This window comes from Canis aureus, chromosome 26, assembly GCF_053574225.1.
Source record: "Canis aureus isolate CA01 chromosome 26, VMU_Caureus_v.1.0, whole genome shotgun sequence".
NCBI lineage: Eukaryota > Metazoa > Chordata > Mammalia > Carnivora > Canidae > Canis > Canis aureus.
In genome coordinates this window covers 50,769,798-50,784,840 of record NC_135636.1, presented here as the reverse complement: position 1 = coordinate 50,784,840, position 15,043 = coordinate 50,769,798, and the positions used below count along the sequence as shown (strand labels likewise).

The 15,043-nt window shown below is 46.6% G+C and overlaps 2 long non-coding RNA genes across 3 annotated transcripts; one reads left to right on the top strand and one right to left on the bottom strand.

Annotated features, from left to right (window-relative positions):
* Window positions 1-56: 56 nt before the first annotated feature.
* On the bottom strand, window positions 57-11,473 carry LOC144298635 (uncharacterized). Of its 2 annotated transcripts, XR_013365587.1 has the most exons (5): window positions 11,380-11,473; window positions 10,583-10,650; window positions 9,745-9,893; window positions 494-857; window positions 57-277 (listed from the first exon to the last, which is right to left on the bottom strand). It is a non-coding gene; the product is annotated as an uncharacterized LOC144298635 (long non-coding RNA). The 2 variants fall into 2 exon arrangements; XR_013365586.1 differs by lacking the exon at window positions 10,583-10,650.
* Window positions 8,726-14,725, top strand: LOC144298636 (uncharacterized). Its single transcript, XR_013365588.1, has 3 exons — window positions 8,726-12,606; window positions 12,746-12,869; window positions 13,724-14,725. It is a non-coding gene; the product is annotated as an uncharacterized LOC144298636 (long non-coding RNA).
* Window positions 14,726-15,043: the final 318 nt, after the last annotated feature.

Genomic DNA, 15,043 nt, shown 5'->3' with positions numbered 1-15,043 from the left:
GTATATCAGAAACTCCCCCACCCTTTGCAGAAATGAACAGTTCAGCAAAAAACAAACTCATTTAATTCAAATTTAATTAAAGTTGGAACCATGTTTTTTATTCTTCAGTCCTAATTATAATAATGTTACTGTGCATGATATCATTGAAAAACACGGGGGTTTCAGAGGGGGGAGCATATGGGACGGTGTCGGCTGATGCAGGAAGAATGCAGAAGAAGGCGGCTCATTTTCTCACTCTTGGAAAGTTCTGGTGATCAAGGGTTTTCTAAGAAGGTGGCTGTTTAAAATGGAAACTCCTCTTTCAGCAAATAATAGATCCCAAGGAATGAAACTAATAAAAGTGTGTGTGTGTGTGTGTGTGTGTGTGTGTGAAGGAAAATAAAAAGCTATCAAACAGTGTAACGGGGCTTCTGAGAGTAAACAGTCCTGGTTAAGACTGGATGTGTTCCATAGCAAATCTCAGGGTCTTAACCCCAAGAAAGTGATTTCTTACCCTGCAGGTGTTGGGAAGGTGGCGTTCCACAAGGTAACTAGGGAGTCCGGGCTCATTCTCTATGGGGACGACACCTGCTGCAGGGCCCGGGTCGGACCGCTGAGGCCTGAGAGTCGCATCCCTCCCACAGCAAGTCCACACACGCCAGGTGGTACAGGAAGCAGTCACACATCCAGGTGCGTCCAGGTGCCGTTCAAGTGCGTCAGGTGTGTCCAGGTGCGTGTTGTCCATGGCGGCCTTCACGCCGCAGCAGCAGCACTGAGCAGCTCCAATAGAGGCTAGAGGACATGCAAAGCCCAAATTGTTTATCGTTACTACTACTGGGCTTTGCTGTTTGCTATCGTCCTTCCTCTTTCTCGGTCCTCTGCAGAAAAGCAAAATAAAAAGCCTTGGTCGGGCCTCTGAGTCCTCGATGGGCGGGAGGAATCACGGTGGGGCAGCGAAGGCTGGTGCACAGCTGCGGGGTTCTAGTTCTGCCTCCCGGACTCGGGGGGTGGGGGGACCAAGGGGCAGATGAGGAGGGGGCGCTCAGAGGGGTGAAGACGTGGGCGGATCGTGGGCGGAAACTTGCCGAGGGCTTCCCAGAGCACCCCTCCTCCCCACAACAAACTTCTCTGCCATCAGGGTGAAGACTGTGGGCTCGGCTGTGAAGGATGTGCCCCGCCAGCCCCCCCATCTGCCCCAAGGGCCCAGGGACCTGGTGTTTCAAGGGACCCAGACCCCTAGGACCAGGAGCCAAGTGCAAGCTAGCTGTCTATAGATGCTGAGAAGCAAGTTCTAGATCATTCTTCTCCATCCCCCAGTTGACCCTGGCTGCTTCCCAGCCTCCCCCCCACCACGGGGACACCACGATGCTTCCCAATGTGAGGTGTAGGAGTCAAGCGCCCGCCCTTAGGAGTCAGGAAAACATGCCAGCCCCTGAGTCATGTGGCGTTGAACCAATTACTTGTTTTTTTCTGGTTTTTGTTCATCTTTGACAGAGTAGTGATAGGGAGGATCAGAGGAGAAAATGATGTTTCGGGCACAGCATGGGGCACACAGCACCTGCTCCACTGTGTCAGCGATTTTTATTATTCTCAGCAAACCACTCAAGGGGAGGGGGGAGCGCCTAGACCCGGGAGGCTGGAGGACTCGTGACTCGACACCTCAGCCTCTTTGGCCTTCTTGTCTCTTGATTGTGACCAGCTGGTTCCACCTCAGGGCCTTTGCACTTGCTGTTCACTCTACCTGAATCCACTTTCTCCCATGTGTTTGCACATGTGGGTTCTTGTCATCTGTGAGGCCCTAGTTCAGATATCTGTGGCTCACAGAGGCCGTGCCTGACCACCTGATCGCTTCTTGCTTCTTGTCTCCCAATTGCCACCATAAGTCACATAGGCTTCTTCATTCTCTTAGAGCATGATCGCTAATGCTGATTATCTTGTTCACTAGTTTATTCGTTTTCTCTTGGTGTCTCGCCCTCCGAGAGGTAAACACGAGACGCAGAGCCCCGGAAGGGGGCTTTGCTCAGAGCTGGATCCCCATAGCTGTGGGCTGACCCAAACAGAGCGGTTGGCTGGGCCAAAGGGTGCGGCAGTGGGAGGAGGGCCAGACTTAGGGAAGAGCTGGGGTGAAGGCCACGGGGCCCGGGAACGAGCACGCAGCCATGCCTTCTCCACCCTCACTGGGAGGAGAGTCATTGTGGGCTGCACGGGGCTAGCCGGGAGCCCTGCATTTTCTTCTCAAAACGGATTCAGTGCCTGTTGTCACGCGTTCCCTCCTCAGCCACCCCGAGCCCTTTGGAGCAGAAATGCTCCCATTCCCTGTCAGAGCTTCGTGGAGAGTGACTTATCGGGCAATTTCAGAGAGGACATTCAGGAAGAAGACATCAGATGTAAGAGGTTGCAATGAATGTTCAGAGGTCAAAAGAATTGGGAAATGCCTTCGTGATTTTTCTCTTATGAAGGCAACACAAATACTAAAATAACAAATGTGTGAAGCCCAAGCCCCTTTCCTGCTCTGTGTGTTTTATGCAGCCTAAAAACATGTCTTTAGAGCTTTCTTTGAGTGATTTAAAAACCAGATGGGAGGCAGCAAACAGACTGCATCTGTCCCAGTAATGCCGCCATTTATTTCCTGGGTAAGTGAGTAGAAATGGCGTCCGTGTGCTTCTTGCCGAGCGCTGAGTGCAGAGCATTTGGCCTCCAGCGAAAGCCCAAATAATTTCTATGCATGATGAATCCTTCCAATAACGAGGCCCTGCAAAGGCAGGATCAAATCATAGTCATTAGCTCCTGGTACTCTTTTCAAATGGATGCCTCAGAGTCTTTGCAGCGAGCGCCCAGACAGAAGTTGAGGGAGCTCCTTGCAATTTAGTCTGGCATTTATTATTCTTTTTTGTTCTTTTGGAAACATAATAGGTTAAGTTGAAACTTCAAATGCAATTGTTGAGAAAGGCAGAGAAATGTCAATTGAGCAGAATTCCTCACTCAGGAGCAGGTGATGGATCGGGACTCCCCACCCGCCTCCCCCAGGAGCATATGGGCTTTCCTAGCTAGAGGCGAGGAAAGAGGCAGCAAATTCATATCAAATATTGATCCCCGTCCCTGATGCTTAGATACACAGGACTGGATTGATTACCATCCCCAGTGTGTGACACAGCACTGCCACCATGCAAGGACCAGCTTTTACCCTCATCTCTTGATCTTCTGCCCTCAATCCCAGATTCCTTCCAAAGAGGCTCCTCTGCTCCCGTTTAAATATCATCCAACGCATGTCATCGTGCACTTCATCCTGCTTCCCCTGCTTTCCTCCGCATTGATCCATGCCCCACGCACCTCCTCCTCCCTGGCACAGAACATCCGGCTGCTCGTCTCTTCCACACTTGGCTCATCCCTCCTCTCCTAACAGCTGCCAAGAAGGCTTCTTCTCATAGTCACCAAACTCACTGCGAGTGGACATCCCTGTGGTTATTTGCTGTTTGCATCTCTGTGAAAGCAGACACAGGGGTTGAGTCTGGGTCTGGAGGGACATTCTCAATGTCACTGGCTGTGTCCGTGAAAGGGGCAACGATCTTCACCGCCGGGCAGCTGATAGGGCTCCTCCAAGCCCTTGTCACGTGACTTCTCGTTTCTGCCAGTTGGGCCGACGTGGGATCCCACACTGATCCCACACTGTGTCAGGGTTCCTTTCTTCACTAGTGTGTCCCAGCCTTTTGATCCCTGTCAGCCAGGGCTTATTCTTCATTGGTGCTTTCCTAACATTTGTCTGTTTCTTTACTGGTCTTCTCTCCCTTCTCTTGCTGATTTGCTAGAGTTTCCTCTGTATTCCACATATGAATACTTCATCAGTTATTTACATTGTAAATTCCAATGTCAAGTACTTATCCATCAAAAGATGAGATAAAAAGAACTGATGGGCAAAACCCAAAGTTCAGATATCTGTTATTTCATCTTCTGAGTGTGGAACACAGAGCACACCCTCCATACACCTTCCCCTCCGTGAACAGACTGGATAAAGAGAATAATGGAGAAGCAGAGTGGGCTCATGGGGAAAGAACGGTTTGGAAGTGAAATTGACCTTTTAAATAAATCAACTCTAGCTTGGCCACTGCCAGGCCAAGTGACCCAGGACAGGGTCCTCACCTATGGTGACTTCAGATTTCACATCTGCCTCCCAAGAGGTGTGAGCTGGGGACACACTGAAAGCAGAGTCAATATGCTGCACGTGTGAAGGCTTCTAAACAGAAGTTAGGGCTTTTGTCTTTCTTTATCTCTTGCATGGGGTGGAAGAGAATCGATAAAATAAAAACGCTGGAGCCTGAGGAGATTTGGATGGATGGATAGATGATAGATAGATAGATAGATAGATAGATAGATAGATAGATGATAGATAGATAGATAAATAGATAATACAAATGGATGAATAGATGGATGGATGAATGAATGGATGGATACATAGATGATAGATGGGTAGATGGATGATAGATATATAGATAGCTAGTAAGGATGGATGGAGGATAGATTGATGGATAGATAGATAATATGGATTGATGGATAGGTGATAGAAGGATGGATAGATAGATAGTATGGATAGTTGGATGGGTGGATGGATAGATATATAGATAAATGATAGATGGATAGATGATATAGATAGATAGATAGATGATAGATAGATAGATAGATAGATAGATAGATAGATAGATAATATGGATAAATAGATGATGGATGGATAGATAGATGGATAGATATAGATAGATGATGGATAGATGATGGATGGATGGATGGACAGACAGATGATAGATGGATAGATGATAGGTGGATAGATGGATAGATGATACATGATAGAGCAAATGAGCCACTCTTTAATCCCTTATTCGTATTTTGTCTTCCTCTGATAGAAACAGAAGTGGAGTTAGCCATTAAACAAAAATCAACATTTAATGATGTTTTAATAGGATGAAGATAGTGTATAACTTATGGCTTCATTTTGCCCATCCAGCAAACACACTCAACGGTAAAACCCGTGCCTACGTCTGCGGCCGTGTATGTGTCTTTATCTTAGCCCCCCTCTCCCCATACTAAATGAAACATGCAGAAACAGTAATAGCATTTACTTTTAAGTGTTGACATTATAATTCAATTGTATTTTTTCCTTTTGCTAAACATTTTCCTATTTTCTCTAGAGTTAATAAGCAATTACGTGTATAATAATGAAAAGATAGAATGTACTAAAATAATATTTATGGAGCATATAACATCTTAGAAAATACTTGCAGTGTGTTAATGAAAGGAACCTGTTGCGAAGTTGTATATCCGTGCTGGTTGCGACCGTTGTTCAACCAAACCAAACAAAATACAAACAGGAAGAGAAAATACCCAATGCCTGGGACCCTTCCGGCCGCGCGCTTAGTTTCGCATTTTTCTTTTCATTGTTTTTCTTTCCCTGCTGTTCTTTCCTCTTTTCCTACATTCTTATCTTCTTCCTTTTTTTGTTCTTCTGAGATGTGTTTATTAACCATATTTCACTTTCTGACTTATCTCACTTAACATCGTGCCCATGAGATCTTTACTGTGTTTAAAATACCATAGAGGCCAAGAAACATTCAGTAGTATATAACCATCATTTTAAAGAGATTTCTTCTACCAGCAAATTCCATACCTTAGCCCTCAAACTCCAGGTTAATCAGAATATTAATTTTTTTTTCTGACCTTCTGTAAAGCTGGAGGCCATGTGAAAAGTCTTTGTAGACTCCCATTTAGGAAGCTGCTTGTGTGTGTCCCAGGGCATGTGGCACATACACATTGCATGTATACACCTGCACACGGCATGCATGCATGTGCCCACATCCCAGCGCTTCCTCCAGTCCAAGCCTCACAAGCAACAAGTTGTCACCTGGAGAAGGGCCCTGGCAGGTGCCCGAGTTTGTCCTGCCAGCCTTGGTCAGCACAGTGATCAGACATGATGGCAGTGGTTGCTATGGACACTCTCCCTTCCTTTCTTGTTCCTCCCTGTGCCTAGTCCTTGAGCTGGAGCCTGGGCTCCATCATCTCCACAGGGGTAAGGATCTGGGATTCCAGGGGTACGTAGAGTGGACAGCCACCAGCCTGGGCCCCCCAGAATACCTGCTGCCTCAGAAGCCGCAGAGCCTGCGCGGTCACTGCCCATCCCTAAACAGAGCACACATAGACCCAAGTGCAAGGCTTTGTAGGGAAAAAATGCTCCAACTTGGACGTTACCACAAAAGCCACTTTGGAAGGAGCAGAGGAACAGAACAACTTCCTTTCTGTCTACCAGCTCTTCCCAGTCCTTTCTCATTTGGCCCACAGGGTTCTTTGGGAGGCAGTCATCACAGACTCCAGCTTCTCTTGGAAGATCCCTACCACCAGGTGTGAGCTCTCCGAGTTTGGACCCTCTCTTATGGTTTGGAAAGGTTGGTCTCAGTACCAGACATTGTTTCATCCATATACATTTTATCAGGGATTTTTTACATCAATATCTAATTGACACATAACACTGTGTGAGTTTAAGGTGTGTCACGTGTTGATGTGATACATTTATATATTGCAATATAATTACCACCACAGTGTGAGCTAACATCTCTATCACATCACATAATTATCATTTCTTTTTTGTGGTGAGAACAATTGCAATTAGGATCTAGTCTCTTAGCAACTTCAAAGTTTATAATACAGTATTGTTGACAATAATAATTATGCGGTGCATCGGATGTCTGAGTCCATCTTCTCGTTCCAACTGTGTACCCTTAAACAGCATCTCCCCAATTCGTCCGCCCACGAGTCCCCAGTAACCACCATTCTACAATCTGTTTCCGGAGTTCAGCTTTTCTAGATTCCACATCTGAGTGATGCTGCACAGTATTTGTCTTTCTCTGACTTATCTCACTTAGATCGTGCCCATGAGATCCATCCAGGTTACCACAAATGGTAAGATTTCCTTTTCTCATGGCTGAGCAATATTCCATTGTATATATACACCACATGGTCTTTACCTGTTCATCCATGATGCACACTTGGCTCTTTCCACGTCGTGGCTGCTGTGAATAATGCTGCAGTGGACATGGGAGTGCACATGTCTCTTCAATGGCCTATATTAATTTCCTCTGAATGTATACCCAGAAGTCGAATTGCTAGATCCTACGGTCATTCTATTTTTAAGATTTTCAGGAATCTCCATATTTTCATACTCTATGAACCAATTTACATTGGTTCATAGTGCACCAGTCTTATATTTTCTTCACATCCTCTCCAATACTTGTTATCCTTTGTCTTTTTGACAGTAGCCATTCTGACAGTTGTGAGGGGATATCTCATTGTGGTTTTCGTTTGTGTTTCCCTGATGATGAGTGATGTTGAGGATCTTTTCATGCACCCATTAGCCATTTATTTGGATGTCTTCTTTGGGAAAATGTCTATTAAGAGCCTCTGCCCATTTTTTTAAAATTGGATCATATGGTTTTTTGCTCTTGGGTTGTAAGAGTTCTTTCCGTATTTTGGATAATAAGCCCTTACCTAGTACATAGTTTGCTAGTATTTTCTCCCATTCTCTAGGTTGATTTCTCCATTTTGTTGATTGTTTCTTTTGCTGTGCAGAAGCTTTTTAGTTTGATGTAGTCCCACACGTTGATCTTTTTTTCTTGTTTTGCCTGTGCTTTTGGTGTCCTTTCCAAAAAAAAAAAAATCATTGCCAAGACCGACATGAAAGAACTTCTTCCCTGTTTTGTTTCTATTAGGGTGTTTTAAGTTTATTTTTTTCCTATCACTTGTTAGTTTACATTCAAATTGTGAGATGGAATGCAGCACAACATTTGAGCCAAGCATTGGAGCTAGGCAACCTAGGCTTAAATACCTGCTCTGCCACTCACCAGCTATGCAAACTTGGCAAGTTATCGATGCTTTGTGCCTCAGTTTCCTCATGTCTAATTGGGAACAAAAATAAGTCACTATGAGGATTGAATGAGTTATTACATTTAAAATGCTTAGAATGGTGCCCAATACAAAATAAGTGCTTAATAGATGTTAGTTATAATCATCATCATTATCATTGCCAACGTCATCATCATTACCATCACTATCACCACCATCACCACCACCATCACCACCATCACCATCACCATTGTCATCATCACCATCACCACCATCACCAGCATCACTGTCCCATCACATCAGTGGAACATCATTACTGTCATCGTCATCAGTGGAACATCATTATCATCACTGTCACTATCATCACCATCACACTGATGATGGTATGGGTAAGAGGTCGGGCTTTGAACTCTGACACATTCGGGTTTAAATCTCAGGTTCACTGCACAGTAGTAGTGAGATCTTAGGCAAGTTTATCCTCAGTTTCTCCATGAAATAGCATATAACACCTTTCTGAAGGGGCTTATTCTAGTGATTAAATTAATGACCCTTATGTGTTGATTATAGTACCAGGTACATGGCAAGTGCTTAATAAGCAATATATATAGTAATGTATAATAAGATATGATTATATTAATAATATTAATATTATAGTAGTACATAATATATATCAATAGGGCTATATATGCATATGTATGATATATATTTTAATTGAGTTTATGTATAATTATATATACACAAATGTATATATAATTATATATAAATATATTACTTATTATTATACATACAATATATAGTAATATTTTATTATCAATATACAATTATTTGATAATTATGTCAATATATTCTACATTATTTAGTAATTACATTTATATTATATATACACTCAATTAATAATTTATATCTCTCTATATAACACATGTAATATATACACCTATACACATACACATATATGTGCGGGTCCTAACCAGCTTTTCCTATCATGCTTTAACACTATAAACCCTTAAAATTTTAAGCTGGTTTTGCTGTTATTAACCTGGAGATATTTTGAAAATCCCCAGTCCCCTTTCCTTTTCTCACGGGCTCCTGTCTTGCATGATGAGCCGTGGGCTGGGCAAGCCATGAGCTGTCTGCAGGAGGATGCAGGCCTTGTGGCTCTGGAGGACCAGCGTCTGGCAGAGGCGATCGGCCCACCTTGGTAAGTGGAGGCGGAGGGCGTTCGTGGCTTGCTGGCCCAGCCTCTCGCTCTCAGTAGGAGGAAAGCCCTCTCTCTCTGCTGGTGTTTGTGCCTGGTAACTGGACCTACGGCCCAGGGTCTGCCATTTTGTCATGAGTTATTTATACGCCATTGTCTTTTCTGCTAGGAATCCTGGGAGCCTCTTGAAAGCACAAAAGATCCCACTTTTTTTGTTCTTGTTTGTTGAATGCTGGTTATTCTTTTCCTCTGTGGTGTCACATCTGGCAAGTCATTTTAACCAGTTTGGGCTATAGTTTCCACTGGAAGCATGGGCATGGGCGAACTGGCTGGGCATGTGCTGGATATCCACCCATTAAAGCATGTGTTTAGGGTCATCTATTGTGTGCCAGGGACTGTGCTAGGACAAATGAGGGCGACAGCTCCTGTCTGGAGGAAGCTCATTTAAATGGGAAATGTCACATGAGCGGTCACATAACCAGTTAGCACGGAGGCAGCTCATATACTATGAGAGCACAGAGGAAGCATAATCCAAGTATGGTTGCTAGGAATGCATGAAATACAGAGAAAAAATTATGAGTGCGAAGATTAAAAAAAAAAGATTATATGGAGAAATATAAATAGATCCACGTTGCTGGACCACAAATTGTGATTCATTTATTAACTCATTGAACAACTATCTAGCCAAACACCTGTTATGTGTGGGAATCCAGGGAGGAGAGGTAGAAGTTGCAGAGAAGCTGACATGGCCCCCCGTCGTCCCATGTCTGCTTCTGTGGGTCACCTCCTCTGGCCTGTCATTCATGACACAGTTCCTCAAGAAGCATGGTTATGAGATTACCTGGGGCAGGGTGAAAACAAAAAGTCAGATTTCCAGACACCCTCCCTGGAGATTCTGATTCAGTAGGTCTATGTTGAGGCCAAAGAATCCGAACTGTTAATGAGCACCCCAGGGGATTTTCATTACCTAGAAAGTCTGGAAGCATTTTCAGTTGGCAGTGACAGAGGCGATGTATTTTTCCCTAATGTGATGCTGGCCTCGGGGGCAGGACAAGGGGCAAAGGGGCACCCAAGAAGTAGGATATGGTGGGGGGATGCAGGAGAAAGGGGAGATCTGGGGAAAGGATAGAGGCTACATTTGGGAGGCGAGGAGCGGGTCCCAGCTTCTTTGTGAAGATCAGCATGGCACCATCTTCTGAGAGAGACTTCAGGAGGAGGAACAGGTTATATGGGATCCAAGGGAGTGCTTTATGTGGACATTTTGATGGTCAGTTGAGTTTTGGAATCTCTCAAAACCAGGGATGACCCCTACTCTCTTCTGTAGGCCACACCCTAGTTCTGTTTAACATAACACGAACATTTCAGGGCATCAAGAATTGAAGATCCATAAAGATATCATACTCTCTTTGGCTCCTTTCTGAATGAGCATTTGATCACATTTAGATTCTGTCCACATAACCCCAGCCTTCTGTCCGGCGTTGGGAACTTGGACTGCGTGAGTGGTCCTGAGCCCGAGCAGCTGTGACTCACCGTGCGAGGAGTCATCCACAGAGGGGACGAGGTCTGTTCTCCAGCTGAATGCATCCCCAGCTCTCCATCTACTCCAAAATTTCCAAAGGCAGCGCTGGAGACAAAATTAACTCACAACTTCCCCCAATGCTCCCTTCCATTAGGACAATGGCTCTCAGCCCTGCTAGCCCTTGATCACCTGAGAAACTTTAAAGCACACAGATGCCCAGACCTTGCCTACAGAGATGCTAGTTTAGTCGTTCTGGAATGAGCCCTTGGCATGCAACCAAACTGGTTGCCAGGTGATTTTAATGAGCAGCCAGGCCTGAGAGCCACCACATTATACCTTACCCTGCCAACGTCTTCCCGTAGGCAAATCCTATTAGCCCAAGACATGGAGCCGGTCTTCTCTTTAAATAAATGTGACCTCCAGGCTGAACTGGAAAGACTTCCCAACAAAAGCAAGGACCTTATATATGTTATTCTTTTTCCTGCACAGAAATATGGCTTCACTCGGAAAGGATGCAGTGACCTTCGGCACACTTTCCTTAGAAACGAAAGGTCTATGAGCATTTCTTACCATTTAGAGCAATAACATTAGTATTTAATTCTTAGTTTCTGCTCAGTAGAAATAATTGGTCCATCCTTTGCCCCTTGTGGGTTTTTATTTTTGTTGGATCTAGAGAAGGATTTTCTAATGCTCAAGCTGCTTAACAACAGTGGAGTTATCTTGAAAGAGTCTAGGGTTTGTGGAAGGAGAGTGTGCCCTGGGATGCATGTACATGAGTCCATCCAGCATGTCATCACTAGGCACCTACCTGCTCTAGGTAAGGCGTGGTCTGGTCCCCATGGGCCCCGGGTTAGGGAGCCCAAGCTCCACAGTGGCACCAGCCTGCATTCGGGAAACCACTCTCTAAGAAGACTGATTATGACACGGTTGGCACAGCATCACAGAGCCTTCCCAGCCTTTTATTCTGAGTTGGGTCCTCTCCCTGAGATCAACCTGAGCCTTACTCCTCTACGCTGGAGCTGGAGCCCCTGCCTCAAACCCATACAGGTCCGGGAAGCCACACTGCAGTTGTGCAACTATGTGCTTCACTGCAGGAAGCGTGTGGATTCCTGAGGACACATGTCCTGGCATCTGTCCTCCCAGCCCCAGCAAGGCAGGGCGCAGCTCCATTACTTGCTGTGGAAGGTGCGTCGTCCAGGAGGCCTTTAGGGCTGGTCAGAGTGGGGCGGCTGAGTCCTAGGGCTGCGGGGGTCCTTCCTGTTCATTTGCACCACCTCGAGGTAATCGGCTAAATGCTCTCTGACCCTAAAATCTTTGAAGATACATGTGGGGAATATTGGCCAAGAATGGGGAGGAATCAACCCAAATTGTTCCTGATGACGGCCCAGTATTGAGACAGTGTTTTATATGATTCCAAACAGAGGACGCTTTTCCCCGTGAACTGTTCATTCTCTGGGGAAAGTTCCAAGTGATTGGCCGAAGCTCCGTGTGACATGCTCAGGCGATAGACCGACTGTCCTGGCTGATTGTACGTCAGTCTATAGGACTCACGAGCGGGTCTTCTCCCGACAGCGGATCATCGACATCAAGAAAACATCACAACCGTGTTTGCAAGTCAGGCCCCACAGCATGTCTCTGGTCCAGGAATACTTGCCACCTCTTCCCCTTCTCAACAGCTCCATTTAACATTTCTGCTCCTCACGCTAATGCTTCATGCACTTTGTTTGTAAACTAGAAATCCAAATGAATTAAGGAGAAGGGGACGATGGAGAACGTGGCCAGATCATTTCGATTCTGGCCACAGAGTTGCTGCAGAGGCGTGAACTTGCTGCACGGATGTTCCTCCGGGAGGCCTGTAGCTGCCCCTACAGAGGCCAATTTGGGATGATTTCCTTCGATACTCGAGTCACAGAGCATTCACTACCTGAAATAAGAAGTACAGGATTTAAGATCATAAACTTTTCCTGAACATACTTGCATCTCAGCCCATCATGTGGTTCTTAGGAGATTCCCTGAGGCCCTCCTTGAGCTGTGGGTAAGGTGATGCCTTTGGTTGGGGCTGCTGGCCGATCTCTTCCTCTGAGAGGGCTGTTTTCGAATGGGTGGGTTGCCACTTTGGAAAGCACTTTGAGGCTAAAATAGCTCATAAACATCATTTATCTCAATGGTTACAGGGCCCATCGCCACTGGGTGAGCTGCCAGAAGACCATCCTTTGCTTCTCTGGGTCCACAAAGCCAGCTCTGGACCGGAGACTAGACCGTCTCAAACCCAGGCAGAAGGCCAGGCGGGGCGTCGATGTAAGCTCTTTATCTTGGGCTCTGAACTTGTGCTCTGAGGCCCAGATTTAACTCAGATTCTCACATGTTGGGGAATCAATCATTTGAAAAGAGCATTTGTCAGCTCTGGTGTGACTCCTAGGAAGCGGAGACCCGGCTCCCGCAACTCGCCCTCTGAGCAGGTGCTTGCACCTACTTCACCGGAGACCCGGTCTAAAACGAGAATCACTTTGATGCTTATCCTGAGAAGTGTTGGTTTCCCCGGGGGGAACCCCTCACTCCTCTGTAAACCCTTAAATTTTCAGGTACGTAAGGCTGAGAGCTTTGAGGATATGCCAGTCAGGTGTGTGGTGGATAGGAATTTTACTCAGTCAAGAACTTTATAGAACGTGGGTGTGCAAAAGTTTAACTTTATTACATTTTGCCTAACTCAATTTGAATCTATCATAAGCCCACATTTTCCTAATAACAGAAAATTAATGGAGTCACTTATAAATGGGTTTTATCCAATAATGTAACGTGTCAGTTAATTCCGGATTAAAGCCAGTCACGTTCCAAGCTCCCGGCACCCCCTCAGGTTCCTCTCTCTTCCTCACCTCAGGGTTAATCTCTTTCCCCGGGGGACCTCGGAATGTGTCCCAGTGGACTCCATGTGCCTTCTTGGGCTCTATCTGCGTTGCCCCATGCCACCCCCCCCATCAGGCGTCGGGCACCCTCTGTGGCCCCGGTGCCCCCCACCAGGCTGTCCCGCTCCTTCCACGCGCAAACCGCAGGCCCCTTTGGCTCCGTTGGCCTCGCCAGACTCCCCGTGACCTTCTCCCGGGCCATGGGAAACTTGGCTCTTCCCTGGCTTCTTCCTGTCCTTGCGCCTCAAGGATGCCCAGGTGGCGTGGCTTCTGGAGACGGAGAAGAGGCATCGGGCGGGCCCCTGAGACCCCAACAAGGCTCTTGGCTGACATCAGGCTGTGCAGCTACATCCTTGAGGTAATTGGCTCTGCCACACGTCACTCTCTGCGGAGACGTCAAGCCACCTGGCACCGGGCTGGGGTCCCACCATTCGAGAACAGAAGCACGAGGGTCCTGTGGGTGTGGACCTGGTGGCCTATTTGCTATTCACGGGGGGCCGGCTGGAAGGGAGGTGCGGGGCTGAGCAAGTGCAGGCTCGGACCGGGGTCGCCGTCCCTACCAGGCCGTCAGAGGGGTCGGAGGGGTCGGAGGTCCAGAGTCCTGCTCCGTGGAGGCCCCCTGTTCCCGGGGTGTGGCTCAGCAGGCAGCTTCTGGCTGCAGGCCGGTTCCCACCACTTGACTCAGTTTCACTGTTGAAATATTGAAATCAGCTTCTTTAAAAATATATATATTTTATTTATTTATTCCTGAGACACACAGAGAGAGGCAGAGACACACAGGCAGAGGGAGAAGCAGGCTCCCTGCAGGGACCCCTGATGCGGGACTTGATCCCGGGACTCCAGAGTCATGCCCTGAGCCAAAGGCAGATGCTTAACGGCTGAGCCCCCCAGGTGTACCTGAAAGCAGCTTCTTAAATGGATTCCTGGAATCTGGAGACCGGCTTTCAGAAGCAGTGAAAATGTGCACAGGATGAAAGCAGAGAACCAGGTCTGCTTGAGAAAAGTAATTGAGAGGATCAGAGCTGCTACATCCTCTGGTGCCCAGACGCACTGCTGGAGATTAGGTGGGGAGGTGGGTGGCCCAGCTTCCAGCCGGCTGGCTGCGCTCGCACTGAGCGGCCGTCCCTCTGGACACGTCAGTGACAGCAGCATCCACGCCTGTGAGGCTCCCGCTGGTGCCCCGGCCCCTGATGTCCAACGGTGGTGAATTCAAACTGGGCCAGCTGGATGCTAATTGCATGTCAGAATTCCTATTGTTAAAGCATTATTTTAAATGCATATTTTAATAAAATTATGCAAATGATATTGGTTGATTGCAATTTGTGTTGCATCTGCAGTATTTTTAGCAGGATTTCACTGAGGCACTTACAGGAGTCTAAAGCCTGGTAAAATGTTTTGCATGATCTTCTGAAGGAAGTGAGACCTTCCTCTCTTCTTTCATAGTCTTGGAATTTTTTAAAAAAGATTTTATTTATTTATTCATGAAACACAGAGGGGGGGGGGGGACACAGGCAGAGGGAGAAGCAGGCTCCATGCAGAAGCCTGACGTGGGACTTGATCCTGGGACCC